This window comes from Ambystoma mexicanum, chromosome 10 (genome assembly GCF_040938575.1).
Source record: "Ambystoma mexicanum isolate Mex_15411 chromosome 10, UKY_AmexF1_1, whole genome shotgun sequence".
Taxonomy (NCBI): domain Eukaryota; kingdom Metazoa; phylum Chordata; class Amphibia; order Caudata; family Ambystomatidae; genus Ambystoma; species Ambystoma mexicanum.
In genome coordinates this window covers 350,012,725-350,032,342 of record NC_090932.1, presented here as the reverse complement: position 1 = coordinate 350,032,342, position 19,618 = coordinate 350,012,725, and positions in this window count along the sequence as shown.

Genomic DNA, 19,618 nt, shown 5'->3' with positions numbered 1-19,618 from the left:
TCTTCAGGACACCCCCTGCGAATATTTCAGGACACCGAGACAGTTCTTAGAACACTTTCAACTCAACAACGAACAATACGGACAGCGTCCCCAGGACACCCCCTCCGAACATTTCAGGACAACGCGTGTGTTCTTAGAACACACCCCCATTTTGTTTATTTGCGAACATTTCAGGACACCTCGAGTGCTCTTAGAACACTTTCAACTTGCCATCGAACAATACGGACAGTGTCTTCAGGACACCCCCTGCGAACATTTCAGGACACCACGAGAGTTCTTAGAACACTTTCAACTCAACAACAAACAATACGGACAGCGTCCCCAGGACACCCCCTCCGAACATTTCAGGACAACGCGTGTGTTCTTAGAACACATCCCTATTTTGTTTATTTGCGAACATTTCAGGACACCGCGAGTGTTCTTAGAGTGTCTTCAGGACAACCTCTACGAACATTTCAGGACACCACGAGAGTTCTTAGAACACTTTCAACTCGACAACAAACAATACGGACAGCGTCCTCAGGACACCCCCTATGAACATTTCAGGACAACGCGTGTGTTCTTAGAATCCACTCCCATTTTGTTTATTTGCAAACATTTCAGGACACCCCGAGTGTTGTTAGCACACTTTCAACTTGCCATCGAACAATACGGACAGCGTCTTCAGGACACCCCCTGTGAACATTTCAGGACACCACGAGAGTTCTTAGAACACTTTCAACTCAACAATGAACAATACGGACAGCGTCCTCAGGACACCCCCTCCGAACATTTCAGGACAACGCGTGTGTTCTTAGAACACATCCCCATTTTGTTTATTTATGAACATTTCAGGACACCGAGACAGTTCTTAGAACACTTTCAACTCAACAACGGACAATACGGACAGCGTCCTCAGGACACCCCCTACGAACATTTCACAACAACGCATGTGCTCTTAGAACACACCCCCATTTTGTTTATTTGCGAACATTTCAGGACACCCTGAGTGCTCTTAGAACACTTTCAACTTGCCATCGAACAATACGGACAGTGTCTTCAGGACACCCCCTGCGAACGCTTCAGGACACCACGAGAGTTCTTAGAACACTTTCAACTCGACAACGAACAATACGGACAGCGTCCTCAGGACACCCCCTACGAACATTTCAGGACAACGTGTGAGTTCTTAGAACACACCCCCATTTTGTTTATTTACAAACATTTCAGGACACCGAGACAGTTCTTAGAACACTTTCAACTTGCCATCGAACAATACGGACAGTGTCTTCAGGACGACCCCCTACGAACATTTCTGGACACCGTGAGAGTTTTTAGAACACTTCAAGACAACACGTGTGTTCTAAGAACACACCCCCATTTTGTTTATGTGCGAACATTTCAGGACAACGCGAGAGTTCTTAGAACACTTTCAACTTGACAACGAACAATACGGACAGCGTCCTCAGAAAACCCCCATTTTGTTTATTTGCGAACATTTCAGGACACCCCGAGTGTTCCTAGAACACTTTCAACTTGCCATCGAACAATACGGACAGCGTTTTCAGGACACCCCCTGCGAATATTTCAGGACACCGAGACAGTTCTTAGAACACTTTCAACTTGCCATCGAACAATACGGACAGCGTCTTCAGGACACCCCCTACGAACATTTCAGGACAACGGGAGAGTTTTTAGAACACTTTCCATTTGGCAACGAACAATACGCACAGCGTCATCAGAACACCCCCATTTTGTTTATTTGCGAGCATTTCAGGACACCCCGAGTGTTCTTAGAACACATTCAACTTGCCACAGAACAATACAGACAGTGTCCCCAGAACACCCCCTTTTTATTCATTTGCAAACATTTCAGGACACCGCAAGTGTTCTTAGAGCGTCTTCAGGACACCCCCTACAAACATTTCAGGACAACGCGAGAGTTCTTAGAACACTTCAGGACAACGCGTATGTTCTTAGAACACACCCCCATTTTGTTTATGTGCGAACATTTCAGGACAAGGCGAGAGTTCTTAGAACACTTTCACCTTGACAATGAACAATACGGACAGCGTCCTCAGAAGACCCCCATTTTGTTTATTTGCAAACATTTCAGAACACCCTGAGTGTTCTTACAACACTTTCATCTTGCCATCGAACAATATGGTTAGCGTCTTCAGGACACCCCCTACGAACATTTCAGGACAACGCCTGTGTTCTTAGAACACACCCCCATTTTGTTTATTTGCGAACATTTCAGGTCACCTCGAGTGCTCTTAGAACACTTTCAACTTGCCATCGAACAATACGGACAGCGTCCTCAGGACACCCCCTACGAACATTTCAGGACAACGCGTGTGTTCTTAGAACACACCCCCATTTTGTTTATTTACAAACATTTCAGGACACCGAGACAGTTCTTAGAACACTTTCAACTTGCCATCGAACAATACGGACAGTGTCTTCAGGACGACCCCCTACGAACATTTCAGGACACCGTGAGAGTTTTTAGAACACTTCAAGACAACACGTGTGTTCTAAGAACACACCCCCATTTTGTTTATGTGCGAACATTTCAGGACAACGCGAGAGTTCTTAGAACACTTTCAACTTGACAACGAACAATACGGACAGCGTCCTCAGAAAACCCCCATTTTGTTTATTTGCGAACATTTCAGGACACCCCGAGTGTTCTTAGAACACTTTCAACTTGCCATCGAACAATACGGACAGCGTCTTCAGGACACCCCGTGCGAATATTTCAGGACACCGAGACAGTTCTTAGAACACTTTCAACTTGCCATCGAACAATACGGACAGCGTCTTCAGGACACCCCCTACGAACATTTCAGGACAACGGGAGAGTTTTTAGAACACTTTCCATTTGGCAACGAACAATACGCACAGCGTCATCAGAACACCCCCATTTTGTTTATTTGCGAACATTTCAGGACACCCCGAGTGTTCTTAGAACACATTCAACTTGCCACAGAACAATACGGACAGTGTCCCCAGAACACCCCCTTTTTATTCATTTGCAAACATTTCAGGACACCGCAAGTGTTCTTAGAGCGTCTTCAGGACACCCCCTACGAACATTTCAGGACACCGCGAGAGTTCTTAGAACACTTCAGGACAACGCGTATGTTCTTAGAACACACCCCCATTTTGTTTATGTGCGAACATTTCAGGACAAGGCGAGAGTTCTTAGAACACTTTCACCTTGACAATGAACAATACGGACAGCGTCCTCAGAAGACCCCCATTTTGTTTATTTGCAAACATTTCAGGACACCCTGAGTGTTCTTAGAACACTTTCATCTTGCCATCGAACAATATGGTTAGCGTCTTCAGGACACCCCCTACGAACATTTCAGGACAACGCCTGTGTTCTTAGAACACACCCCCATTTTGTTTATTTGCGAACATTTCAGGACACCTCGAGTGCTCTTAGAACACTTTCAACTTGCCATCGAACAATACGGACAGCGTCCTCAGGACACCCCCTACGAACATTTCAGGACAACGCGTGTGTTCTTAGAACACACCCCCATTTTGTTTATTTGCAAACATTTCAGGACACCCTGAGTGCTCTTAGAACACTTTCAACTTGCCATCGAACAATACGGACAGCGTCTTCAGGACACCCCCTACGAACATTTCAGGACAACGCTAGAGTTTTTAGAACACTTTCAATTGACAATGAACAATACGGACAGCGTCATCAGAACTCCCCCATTTTGTTTATGCGCGAACATTTCAGGACACCCCGAGTGTTCTTAGAACACTTTCACCTTGACAACGAACAATACGGACAGCATCCTCAGAACACCCCCATTTTGTTTATTTGCGAACATTTCAGGACACCGCAAGTGTTCTTAGAGCGTCTTCAGGACACCCCCTACGAACATTTCAGGACACCGCGAGAGTTCTTATAACACTTCAGGCAACGCGTGTGTTCTTAGTGTTCTAAGAACACACCCCCATTTTGTTTATGTGCAATCATTTCAGGACAAGGCGAGAATTCTTAGAACACTTTCACCTTGACAACGAACAATACGGACAGCATCCTCAGAACACCCCCATTTTGTTTATTTGCAAACATTTCAGGACACCCCGAGTGTTCTTAGCACACTTTCAACTTGCCATCGAACAATACGGACAGCGTCTTCAGGACACCCCCTGCGAACATTTCAGGACACCACGAGAGTTCTTAGAACACTTTCAACTCAACAATGAACAATACAGACAGCGTCCTCAGGACACCCCCTCCGAACATTTCAGGACAACGCGTGTGTTCTTAGAACACATCACCATTTTGTTTATTTATGAACATTTCAGGACACCGAGACAGTTCTTAGAACACTTTCAACTTGCCATCGAACAATACGGACAGCGTCTTCAGGACGACCCCCTACGAACATTTCAGGACACTATGAGAGTTTTTAGAACACTTCAAGACAACACGTGTGTTCTAAGAACACACCCCCATTTTGTTTATGTGCGAACATTTCAGGACAACGCGAGAGTTCTTAGAACACTTTCAACTTGACAACGAACAATACGGACAGCGTCCTCAGAACACCCCCATTTTGTTTATTTGCGAACATTTCAGGACACCAGAGTGTTCTTAGAACACTTTCAACTTGCCATCGAACAATACGGACAGCGTCTTCAGGACACCCCCTGCGAATATTTCAGGACACCGAGACAGTTCTTAGAACACTTTCAACTCAACAACGAACAATACGGACAGCGTCCCCAGGACACCCCCTCCGAACATTTCAGGACAACGCGTGTGTTCTTAGAACACACCCCCATTTTGTTTATTTGCAAACATTTCAGGACACCTCGAGTGCTCTTAGAACACTTTCAACTTGCCATCGAACAATACGGACAGTGTCTTCAGGACACCCCCTGCGAACATTTCAGGACACCACCAGAGTTCTTAGAACACTTTCAACTCAACAACGAACAATACGGACAGCGTCCCCAGGACACCCCCTCCGAACATTTCAGGACAACGCGTGTGTTCTTAGAACACATCCCTATTTTGTTTATTTGCGAACATTTCAGGACACCGCGAGTGTTCTTAGAGCGTCTTCAGGACACCCCCTACGAACATTTCAGGACACCGCGAGAGTTCTTAGAACACTTCAGGCAACGCGTGTGTTCTAAGAACACACCCCCATTTTGTTTATGTGCGAACATTTCAGGACAAAGCGAGAGTTCTTAGAACACTTTCAACTTGACAACAAACAATACGGACAGCGTCCTCAGAACACCCCCATTTTGTTTATTTGCGAACATTTCAGGACACCCCGAGTGTTCTTAGATCACTTTCAACTTGCCATCGAACAATACGGACAGCGTCTTCAGGACACCCCCTGCGAATATTTCAGGACACCGAGACTGTTCTTAGAACACTTTCAACTCAACAACGAACAATACGGACAGCGTCCCCAGGACACCCCCTCCGAACATTTCAGGACAACGCGTGTGTTCTTAGAACACACCCCCATTTTGTTTATTTGCAAACATTTCAGGACACCTCGAGTGCTCTTAGAACACTTTCAACTTGCCATCAAACAATACGGACAGTGTCTTCAGGACACCCGCTGCGAACATTTCAGGACACCACGAGAGTTCTTAGAACACTTTCAACTCAACAACGAACAATACGGACAGCGTCCCCAGGACACCCCCTCCGAACATTTCAGGACAACGCGTGTGTTCTTAGAACACATCCCTATTTTGTTTATTTGCGAACATTTCAGGACACCGCGAGTGTTCTTAGAGCGTCTTCAGGACAACCCCTACGAACATTTCAGGACACCGCAAGAGTTCTTAGAACACTTCAGGCAACGCGGGTGTTCTTAGTGTTCTAAGAACACACCCCCATTTTGTTTATGTGCAATCATTTCAGGACAAGGCGAGAATTCTTAGAACACTTTCACCTTGACAACGAACAATACGGACAGCATCCTCAGAACACCCCCATTTTGTTTATTTGCAAACATTTCAGGACACCCCGAGTGTTCTTAGCACACTTTCAACTTGCCATCGAACAATACGGACAGCGTCTTCAGGACACCCCCTGCGAACATTTCAGGACACCACGAGAGTACTTAGAACACTTTCAACTCAACAATGAACAATACAGACAGCGTCCTCAGGACACCCCCTCCGAACATTTCAGGACAACGCGTGTGTTCTTAGAACACATCCCCATTTTGTTTATTTATGAACATTTCAGGACACCGAGACAGTTCTTAGAACACTTTCAACTTGACAACGAACAATACGAACAGCGTCCTCAGAACACCCCCATTTTGTTTATTTGCGAACATTTCAGGACACCCCGAGTGTTCTTAGAACACTTTCAACTTGCCATCGAACAATACGGACAGCGTCTTCAGGACACCCCCTGCGAATATTTCAGGACACCGAGACAGTTCTTAGAACACTTTCAACTCAACAACGAACAATACGGACAGGGTCCCCAGGACACCCCCTCCGAACATTTCAGGACAACGCGTGTGTTCTTAGAACACACCCCCATTTTGTTTATTTGCAAACATTTCAGGACACCTCGAGTGCTCTTAGAACACTTTCAACTTGCCATCGAACAATACGGACAGTGTCTTCAGGACACCCCCTGCGAACATTTCAGGACACCACGAGAGTTCTTAGAACACTTTCAACTCAACAACGAACAATACGGACAGCGTCCCCAGGACACCCCCTCCGAACATTTCAGGACAACGCGTGTGTTCTTAGAACACATCCCTATTTTGTTTATTTGCGAACATTTCAGGACACCGCGAGTGTTCTTAGAGCGTCTTCAGGACACCCCCTACGAACATTTCAGGACACCGCGAGAGTTCTTAGAACACTTCAGGCAACGCGTGTGTTCTAAGAACACACCCCCATTTTGCTTATGTGCGAACATTTCAGGACAACGCGAGAGTTCTTAGAACACTTTCAACTTGACAACAAACAATACGGACAGCGTCCTCAGAACACCCCCATTTTGTTTATTTGCGAACATTTCAGGACACCCCGAGTGTTCTTAGAACACTTTCAACTTGCCATCGAACAATACGGACAGCGTCTTCAGGACACCCCCTGCGAATATTTCAGGACACCAAGACAGTTCTTAGAACACTTTCAACTCAACAACGAACAATACGGACAGCGTCCCGAGGACACCCCCTCCGAACATTTCAGGACAACGCGTGTGTTCTTAGAACACACCCCCATTTTGTTTATTTGCGAACATTTCAGGACACCTCGAGTGCTCTTAGAACACTTTCAACTTGCCATCAAACAATACGGACAGTGTCTTCAGGACACCCCCTGCGAACATTTCAGGACACCACGAGAGTTCTTAGAACACTTTCAACTCAACAACGAACAATACGGACAGCGTCCCCAGGACACCCCCTCCGAACATTTCAGGACAACGCGTGTGTTCTTAGATCACATCCCTATTTTGTTTATTTGCGAACATTTCAGGACACCGCGAGTGTTCTTAGAGCGTCTTCAGGACACCCCCTACGAACATTTCAGGACACCGCAAGAGTTCTTAGAACACTTCAGGCAACGCGGGTGTTCTTAGTGTTCTAAGAACACACCCCCATTTTGTTTATGTGCAATCATTTCAGGACAAGGCGAGAATTCTTAGAACACTTTCACCTTGACAACGAACAATACGGACAGCATCCTCAGAACACCCCCATTTTGTTTATTTGCAAACATTTCAGGACACCCCGAGTGTTCTTAGCACACTTTCAACTTGCCATCGAACAATACGGACAGCGTCTTCAGGACACCCCTGCGAACATTTCAGGACACCACGAGAGTACTTAGAACACTTTCAACTCAACAATGAACAATACAGACAGCGTCCTCAGGACACCCCCTCCGAACATTTCAGGACAACGCGTGTGTTCTTAGAACACATCCCCATTTTGTTTATTTATGAACATTTCAGGACACCGAGACAGTTCTTCGAACACTTTCAACTTGACAACGAACAATACGAACAGCGTCCTCAGAACACCCCCATTTTGTTTATTTGCGAACATTTCAGGACACCCCGAGTGTTCTTAGAACACTTTCAACTTGCCATCGAACAATACGGACAGCGTCTTCAGGACACCCCCTGCGAATATTTCAGGACACCGAGACAGTTCTTAGAACACTTTCAACTCAACAACGAACAATACGGACAGCGTCCCCAGGACACCCCCTCCGAACATTTCAGGACAACGCGTGTGTTCTTAGAACACACCCCCATTTTGTTTATTTGCGAACATTTCAGGACACCTCGAGTGCTCTTAGAACACTTTCAACTTGCCATAGAACAATACGGACAGTGTCTTCAGGACACCCCCTGCAAACATTTCAGGACACCACGAGAGTTCTTAGAACACTTTCAACTCAACAACGAACAATACGGACAGCGTCCCCAGGACACCCCCTCCGAACATTTCAGGTCAACGCGTGTGTTCTTAGAACACATCCCTATTTTGTTTATTTGCGAACATTTCAGGACACCGCGAGTGTTCTTAGAGCGTCTTCAGGACAACCCCTACGAACATTTCAGGACACCGCGAGAGTTCTTAGAACACTTTAGGACAACACGTGTGTTCTTAGAACACACCCCCATTTTGTTTATGTGCGAACATTTCAGGACAAGGCGGGAGTTCTTAGAAAACTTTCACCTTGACAACGAACAATACGGACAGCGTCCTCAGAACACCCCCATTTATTTTATTTGTAAACATTTCAGGACACCCCGAGTGTTCTTAGAACACTTTGATCTTGCCATCGAACAATATGGACAGCGTCTTCAGGACACCCCCTGCGAACATTTCAGGACACCACGAGAGTTCTTAGAGCACTTTCAACTCGACAACAAACAATACGGACAGCGTCCTCAGGACACCCCCTATGAACATTTCAGGACAACGCGTGTGTTCTTAGAACACACCCCCATTTTGTTTATTTGTGAACATTTCAGGACACCTCGAGTGCTCTTAGAACACTTTCAACTTGCCATCGAACAATACGGACAGTGTCTTCAGGACACCCCCTGCGAACATTTCAGGACACCACGAGAGTTCTTAGAACACTTTCAACTCAACAACGAACAATAGGGACAGCGTCCCCAGGACACCCCCTCCGAACATTTCAGGACAACGCGTGTGTTCTTAGAACACATCCCTATTTTGTTTATTTACGAACATTTCAGGACACCGAGACAGTTCTTAGAACACTTTCAACTTGCCATCGAACAATACGGACAGCGTCTTCAGAACATGCTCTATGAACATTTCAGGACACCCCGAGAGTTCTTAGAATACTTCAGGACAACGCATGTTTTCTTAGAACACACACCCATTTTGTTTATGTTTCGAACATTTCAGGACAAGGCGGGAGTTCTTAGAACACTTTCACCTTGACAATGAACAATACGGACAGCGTCCTCAGAACACCCCCATTTTGTTTATTTGCAAACATTTCAGGACACCCCGAGTGTTCTTAGAACACTTTGATCTTGCCATCAAATAATATGGACAGCGTCTTCAGGACACCCCCTGCGAACATTTCAGGACACCACGAGAGTTCTGAGACCACTTTCAACTCGACAACAAACAATACGGACAGCGTCCTCAGGACACCCCCTACGAACATTTCAGGTCAACACGTGTGTTCTTAGAACACACCCCCATTTTGTTTATTTGCGAACATTTCAGGACACCTCGAGTGCTCTTATAACACTTTCAACTTTCCATCGAACAATACGGACAGTGTCTTCAGGACACCCCCTGCGAACATTTCAGGACACCACGAGAGTTCTTCGAACACTTTCAACTCAACAACGAACAATACGGACAGCGTCCTCAGGACACCCCCTCCGAATATTTCAGGACAACGCGTGTGTTCTTAGAACACATCCCCATTTTGCTTATTTACGAACATTTCAGGACACCGAGACAGTACTTAGAACACTTTCAACTTGCCATCGAACAATACGGACTGCGTCTTCAGAACATGCCATATGAACATTTCAGGACACCCAGAGAGTTCTTAGAACACTTCAGGACAACACATGTGTACTTAGAACACACCCCGATTTTGTTGATGTCCGAACATTTCAGGACAACGCGAGAGTTCTTAGAACACTTTCAACTTGACAACGAACAATATGGACAGCGTCCTCAGAAAACCCCCATTTTGTTTATTTGCGAACATTTCAGGACACTCCGAGTGTTCTTAGAACACTTTCAACTTGCCATTGAACAATACGGACAGTGTCTTCAGGACACCCCCTGCGAACATTTCAGGACACCGAGACAGTTCTTAGAACACTTTCAACTTGCCATCGAACAATACGGACAGCGTCTTCAGGACACCCCCTTCGAACATTTCAGTACAACGCGAGAGTTTTTAGAACACTTTCAACTTGACAACGAACAATACGGACAGCGTCATCAGAACACCCCATTTTGTTTATTTGCGAACATTTCAGGACACCCCGAGTGTTCTTAGAACACATTCAACTTGCCACAGAACAATACGGACAGCGTCCCCAGAATACCCCCATTTTGTTTATTTGCGAACATTTCAGGACACCGCGAGTGTTCTTAGAACACATTCAACTTGCCACAGAACAATACGGACAGCGTCCCCAGAATACCCCCATTTTGTTAATTTGCGAACATTTCAGGACACCGCGAGTGTTCTTAGAGCGTCTTCAGGACACCCCCTACGTACATTTCAGGACATTGTGAGAGTTCTTAGAACACTTCAGGACAACGCGTGTGTTCTTAGAACACACCCCCATTTTGTTTATGTGTGAACATTTCAGGACAAGGCGGGAGTTCTTAGAACACTTTCACCTTGACAACGAACAATACGGACAGCGTCCTCAGAACACCCCTATTTTGTTTATTTGCAAACATTTCAGGACACCCCTAGTGTTCTTAGAACACTTTGATCTTGCCATCGAACAATATGGACAGCGTCTTCAGGACACCCCTGCGAACATTTCAGGACACCACGAGAGTTGTTAGAACACACCCCCAATTTGTTTATTTGCGAACATTTCAGGACACCGAGACAGTTCTTAGAACACTTTCAACTTGCCATCGAACAATACGGACAGCGTCTTCAGGACACCCCCTACGAACATTTCAGTACAACGCGAGAGTTTTTAGAACACTTTCAACTTGACAACGAACAATACGGACAGCGTCATCAGAACACCCCCATTTTGTTTATTGGCGAACATTTCAGGACACCCCGAGTGTTCTTAGAACACATTCAACTTGCCACAGAACAATCCGGACAGCGTCCCCAGAGCACCCCCATTTTTTTTATTTGCGAACATTTCAGGACACCGCGAGTGTTCTTAGAGCGTCTTCAGGACACCCCCTACGTACATTTCAGGACACCGCGAGAGTTCTTAGAACACTTCAGGACAACGCGTGTGTTCTTAGAACACACCCCCATTTTGTTTATGTGCAAACATTTCAGGACAAGGCGAGAATTCTTAGAACACTTTCACCTTGACAACGAACAATACGGACAGCATCCTCAGAACACCCCCATTTTGTTTATTTGCAAACATTTCAGGACACCCCGAGTGTTCTTAGCACACTTTCAACTTGCCATCGAACAATATGGACAGCGTCTTCAGGACACCCCCTGCGAACATTTCAGGACACCACGAGAGTTCTTAGAACACTTTCAACTCAACAATGAACAATACAGACAGCGTCCTCAGGACACCCCCTCCGAACATTTCAGGACAACGCGTGTGTTCTTAGAACACATCCCCATTTTGTTTATTTATGAACATTTCAGGACACCGAGACAGTTCTTAGAACACTTTCAACTTGCCATCGAACAATACGGACAGCGTCTTCAGGACGACCCCCTACGAACATTTCAGGACACTATGAGAGTTTTTAGAACACTTCAAGACAACACGTGTGTTCTAAGAACACACCCCCATTTTGTTTATGTGCGAACATTTCAGGACAACGCGAGAGTACTTAGAACACTTTCAACTTGACAACGAACAATACGGACAGCGTCCTCAGAACACCCCCATTTTGTTTATTTGCGAACATTTCAGGACACCCCGAGTATTCTTAGAACACTTTCAACTTGCCATCGAACAATACGGACAGCGTCTTCAGGACACCCCCTGCGAATATTTCAGGACACTGAGACAGTTCTTAGAACACTTTCAACTTGCCATCGAACAATACGGACCGCGTCTTCAGGACACCCCCTACGAACATTTCAGGACAACGGGAGAGTTTTTAGAACACTTTCAATTTGACGACAAACAATGCGCACAGCGTCATCAGAACACCCCCGTATTGTTTATTTGCGAACATTTCAGGACACCCCGATTGTTCTTAGAACACATTCAACTTGCCACAGAACAATACGGACAGTGTCCCCAGAACACCCCCATTTTATTTATTTGCAAACATTTCAGGACACCGCAAGTGTTCTTAGAGCGTCTTCAGGACACCCCCTACGAACATTTCAGGACACCGCGAGAGTTCTTAGAACACTTCAGGACAACGCGTGTGTGCTTAGAACACACCCCCATTTTGTTTATGTGCGAACATTTCCGGACAAGGCGAGAGTGCTTAGAACACTTTCACCTTGACAACGAACAATACGGAGAGCATCCTCAGAACACCCCCATTTTGTTTATTTGCAAACATTTCAGGACACCCCGAGTGTTCTTAGCACACTTTCATCTTGCCATCAAACAATATGGACAGCGTCTTCAGGACACCCCCTGCGAACATTTCAGGACACCACGAGAGTTCTTAGAACACTTTCAACTCGACAACAAACAATACGGACAGCGTCCTCAGGACACCCCCTATGAACATTTCAGGACAACGCGTGTGTTCTTAGAACACACCCCCATTTTGTTTATTTGCAAACATTTCAGGACACCCCGAGTGTTCTTAGCACACTTTCAACTTGCCATCGAACAATATGGACAGCGTCTTCAGGACACCCCCTGCGAACATTTCAGGACACCACGAGAGTTCTTAGAACACTTTCAACTCAACAATGAACAATACAGACAGCGTCCTCAGGACACCCCCTCCGAACATTTCAGGACAACGCGTGTGTTCTTAGAACACATCCCCATTTTGTTTATTTATGAACATTTCAGGACACCGAGACAGTTCTTAGAACACTTTCAACTTGCCATCGAACAATACGGACAGCGTCTTCAGGACGACCCCCTACGAACATTTCAGGACACTATGAGAGTTTTTAGAACACTTCAAGACAACACGTGTGTTCTAAGAACACACCCCCATTTTGTTTATGTGCGAACATTTCAGGACAACGCGAGAGTACTTAGAACACTTTCAACTTGACAACGAACAATACGGACAGCGTCCTCAGAACACCCCCATTTTGTTTATTTGCGAACATTTCAGGACACCCCGAGTATTCTTAGAACACTTTCAACTTGCCATCGAACAATACGGACAGCATCTTCAGGACACCCCCTGCGAATATTTCAGGACACTGAGACAGTTCTTAGAACACTTTCAACTTGCCATCGAACAATACGGACTGCGTCTTCAGGACACCCCCTACGAACATTTCAGGACAACGGGAGAGTTTTTAGAACACTTTCAATTTAACAACAAACAATGCGCACAGCGTCATCAGAACACCCCTGTATTGTTTATTTGCGAACATTTCAGGACACCCCGAGTGTTCTTAGAACACATTCAACTTGCCACAGAACAATACGGACAGTGTCCCCAGAACACCCCCATTTTATTTATTTGCAAACATTTCAGGACACCGCAAGTGTTCTTAGAGCGTCTTCAGGACACCCCCTACGAACATTTCAGGACACCGCGAGAGTTCTTAGAACACTTCAGGACAACGCGTGTGTTCTTAGAACACACCCCCATTTTGTTTATGTGCGAACATTTCCGGACAAGGCGAGAGTGCTTAGAACACTTTCACCTTGACAACGAACAATACGGAGAGCATCCTCAGAACACCCCCATTTTGTTTATTTGCAAACATTTCAGGACACCCCGAGTGTTCTTAGCACACTTTCATCTTGCCATCAAACAATATGGACAGCGTCTTCAGGACACCCCCTGCGAACATTTCAGGACACCACGAGAGTTCTTAGAACACTTTCAACTCGACAACAAACAATACGGACAGCGTCCTCAGGACATCCCCTATGAACATTTCAGGACAACGCGTGTGTTCTTAGACCACACCCCCATTTTGTTTATTTGCAAACATTTCAGGACACCCCGAGTGTTCTTAGCACACTTTCAACTTGCCATCGAACAATACGGACAGCGTCTTCAGGACACCCCCTGCAAACATTTCAGGACACCAAGAGAGTTCTTAGAACACTTTCAACTCAACAATGAACAATACGGACAGCGTCCTCAGGACACCCCCTCCGAACATTTCAGGACAACGTGTGAGTTCTTAGAACACACCCCCATTTTGTTTATTTACAAACATTTCAGGACACCGGGACAGTTCTTAGAACACTTTCAACTTGCCATCGAACAATACGGACAGTGTCTTCAGGACGACCCCCTACAAACATTTCAGGACACCGTGAGAGTTTTTAGAACACTTCAAGACAACACGTGTGTTCTAAGAACACACCCCCATTTTGTTTATGTGCGAACATTTCAGGACAACGCGAGAGTTCTTAGAACACTTTCAACTTGACAACAAACAATACGGACAGCGTCCTCAGAAAACCCCCATTTTGTTTATTTGCGAACATTTCAGGACACCCCGAGTGTTCTTAGAACACTTTCAACTTGCCATCGAACAATACGGACAGCGTCTTCAGGACACCCCCTGCGAATATTTCAGGACACCGAGACAGTTCTTAGAACACTTTCAACTTGCCATCGAACAATACGGACAGCGTCTTCAGGACACCCCCTACGAACATTTCAGGACAACGGGAGAGTTTTTAGAACACTTTCAATTTAACAACAAACAATGCGCACAGCGTCATCAGAACACCCCCGTATTGTTTATTTGCGAACATTTCAGGACACCCCGAGTGTTCTTAGAACACATTCAACTTGCCACAGAACAATACGGACAGTGTCCCCAGAACACCCCCATTTTATTAATTTGCAAACATTTCAGGACACCGCAAGTGTTCTTAGAGCGTCTTCAGGACACCCCCTACAAACATTTCAGGACACCGCGAGAGTTCTTAGAACACTTCAGGACAACGCGTGTGTTCTTAGAACACACCCCCATTTTGTTTATGTGCGAACATTTCAGGACAAGGCGAGAGTGCTTAGAACACTTTCACCTTGACAACGAACAATACGGACAGCATCCTCAGAACACCCCCATTTTGTTTATTTGCAAACATTTCAGGACACCCCGAGTGTTCTTAGCACACTTTCATCTTGCCATCAAACAATATGGACAGCGTCTTCAGGACACCCCCTGCGAACATTTCAGGACACCACGAGAGTTCTTAGAACACTTTCAACTCGACAACAAACAATACGGACAGCGTCCTCAGGACACCCCCTATGAACATTTCAGGACAACGCGTGTGTTCTTAGAACACACCCCCATTTTGTTTATGTGCGAACATTTCCGGACAAGGCGAGAGTGCTTAGAACACTTTCACCTTGACAACGAACAATACGGAGAGCATCCTCAGAACACCCCCATTTTGTTTATTTGCAAACATTTCAGGACACCCCGAGTGTTCTTAGCACACTTTCATCTTGCCATCAAACAATATGGACAGCGTCTTCAGGACACCCCCTGCGAACATTTCAGGACACCACGAGAGTTCTTAGAACACTTTCAACTCGACAACAAACAATACGGACAGCGTCCTCAGGACATCCCCTACGAACATTTCAGGACAACGCGTGTGTTCTTAGACCACACCCCCATTTTGTTTATTTGCAAACATTTCAGGACACCCCGAGTGTTCTTAGCACACTTTCAACTTGCCATCGAACAATACGGACAGCGTCTTCAGGACACCCCCTGCAAACATTTCAGGACACCACGAGAGTTCTTAGAACACTTTCAACTCAACAATGAACAATACGGACAGCGTCTTCAGGACACCCCCTCCGAACATTTCAGGACAACGTGTGAGTTCTTAGAACACACCCCCATTTTGTTTATTTACAAACATTTCAGGACACCGGGACAGTTCTTAGAACACTTTCAACTTGCCATCGAACAATACGGACAGTGTCTTCAGGACGACCCCCTACGAACATTTCAGGACACCGTGAGAGTTTTTAGAACACTTCAAGACAACACGTGTGTTCTAAGAACACACCCCCATTTTGTTTATGTGCGAACATTTCAGGACAACGCGAGAGTTCTTAGAACACTTTCAACTTGACAACAAACAATACGGACAGCGTCCTCAGAAAACCCCCATTTTGTTTATTTGCGAACATTTCAGGACACCCCGAGTGTTCTTAGAACACTTTCAACTTGCCATCGAACAATACGGACAGCGTCTTCAGGACACCCCCTGCGAATATTTCAGGACTCCGAGACAGTTCTTAGAACACTTTCAACTTGCCATCGAACAATACGGACAGCGTCTTCAGGACACCCCCTACGAACATTTCAGGACAACGGGAGAGTTTTTAGAACACTTTCAATTTGACAACAAACAATGTGCACAGCGTCATCAGAACACCCCCGTATTGTTTATTTGCGAACATTTCAGGACACCCCGAGTGTTCTTAGAACACATTCAACTTGCCACAGAACAATACGGACAGTGTCCCCAGAACACCCCCATTTTATTTATTTGCAAACATTTCAGGACACCGCAAGTGTTCTTAGAGCGTCTTCAGGACACCCCCTACAAACATTTCAGGACACCGCGAGAGTTCTTAGAACACTTCAGGACAACGCGTGTGTTCTTAGAACACACCCCCATTTTGTTTATGTGCGAACATTTCAGGACAAGGCGAGAGTGCTTAGAACACTTTCACCTTGACAACGAACAATACGGACAGCATCCTCAGAACACCCCCATTTTGTTTATTTGCAAACATTTCAGGACACCCCGAGTGTTCTTAGCACACTTTCATCTTGCCATCAAACAATATGGACAGCGTCTTCAGGACACCCCCTGCGAACATTTCAGGACACCACGAGAGTTCTTAGAACACTTTCAACTCGACAACAAACAATACGGACAGCGTCCTCAGGACACCCCCTATGAACATTTCAGGACAACGCGTGTGTTCTTAGAACACCCCCCCATTTTGTTTATTTGCAAACATTTCAGGACACCCCGAGTGTTCTTAGCACACTTTCAACTTGCCATCGAACAATACGCACAGCGTCTTCAGGACACCCCCTGCAAACATTTCAGGACACCACGAGAGTTCTTAGAACACTTTCAACTCAACAATGAACAATACGGACAGCGTCCTCAGGACACCCCCTCCGAACATTTCAGGACAACGTGTGAGTTCTTAGAACACACCCCCATTTTGTTTATTTACAAACATTTCAGGACACCGGGACAGTTCTTAGAACACTTTCAACTTGCCATCGAACAATACGGACAGTGTCTTCAGGACGACCCCCTACGAACATTTCAGGACACCGTGAGAGTTTTGAGAACACTTCAAGACAACACGTGTGTTCTAAGAACACACCCCCATTTTGTTTATGTGCAAACATTTCAGGACAACGCGAGAGTTCTTAGAACACTTTCAACTTGACAACAAACAATACGGACAGCGTCCTCAGAAAACCCCCATTTTGTTTATTTGCGAACATTTCAGGACACCCCGAGTGTTCTTAGAACACTTTCAACTTGCCATCGAACAATACGGACAGCGTCTTCAGGACACCCCCTGCGAATATTTCAGGACACCGAGACAGTTCTTAGAACACTTTCAACTTGCCATCGAACAATACGGACAGCGTCTTCAGGACACCCCCTACGAACATTTCAGGACAACGGGAGAGTTTTTAGAACACTTTCCATTTGGCAACGAACAATACGCACAGCGTCATCAGAACACCACCATTTTGTTTATTTGCGAACATTTCAGGACACCCCGAGTGTTCTTAGAAAACATTCAACTTGCCACAGAACAATACGGACAGTGTCTTCAGGACACCCCCTGCGAACATTTCAGGACACCGAGACAGTTCTTAGAACACTTTCAACTTGCCATCGAACAATACGGACAGCGTCTTCAGGACACCCCCTACGAACATTACAGGACAACGCGAGAGTTTTTAGAACACTTTCAACTTGACAACGAACAATACGGACAGCGTCATCAGAACACCCCCATTTTGTTTATTTGCAAACATTTCAGGACACCCTGAGTGTTCTTAGAACACATTCAACTTGCCACAGAACAATTCGGACAGTGTCCCCAGAACACCCCCATTTTATTTATTTGCGAAAATTTCAGGACACCGCGAGTGTTCTTAGAGCGTCTTCAGGACACCCCCTACGTACATTTCAGGACACCGCGAGAGTTCTTAGAACACTTCAGGACAACGCGTGTGTTCTTAGAACACACCCCCATTTTGTTTATGTGCAAACATTTCAGGACAAGGCGAGAATTCTTAGAACACTTTCACCTTGACAACGAACAATACGGACAGCATCCTCAGAACACCCCCATTTTGTTTATTTACAAACATTTCAGGACACCCCGAGTGTTCTTAGCACACTTTCAACTTGCCATCGAACAATACGGACAGCGTCTTCAGGACACCCCCTGCGAACATTTCAGGACACCACGAGAGTTCTTAGAACACTTTCAACTCAACAATGAACAATACAGACAGCGTCCTCAGGACACCCCCTCCGAACATTTCAGGACAACGCGTGTGTTCTTATAACACATCCCCATTTTGTTTATTTATGAACATTTCAGGACACAGAGACAGTTCTTAGAACACTTTCAACTTGCCATCGAACAATACGGACAGCGTCTTCAGGACGACCCCCTACGAACATTTCAGGACACTATGAGAGTTTTTAGAACACTTCAAGACAACACGTGTGTTCTAAGAACACACCCCCATTTTGTTTATGTCTGAACATTTCAGGACAACGCGAGAGTTCTTAGAACACTTTCAACTTGACAACGAACAATACGGACAGCGTCCTCAGAACACCCCCATTTTGTTTATTTGCAAACATTTCAGGACACCCCGAGTGTTCTTAGAACACTTTCAACGTGCCATCGAACAATACGGACAGCGTCTTCAGGACACCCCCTGCGAATATTTCAGGACACCGAGACAGTTCTTAGAACACTTTCAACTTGCCATCGAACAATACGGACAGCGTCTTCAGGACACCCCCTACGAACTTTTCAGGACAACGGGAGAGATTTTAGAACACTTTCAATTTGACAACGAACAATACGCACAGCGTCATCAGAACACCCCCATATTGTTTATTTGCGAACATTTCAGGACACCCCGAGTGTTCTTAGAACACATTCAACTTGCCACAGAACAATACGGACAGTGTCCCCAGAACACCCCCATTTTATTTATTTGCAAACATTTCAGGACA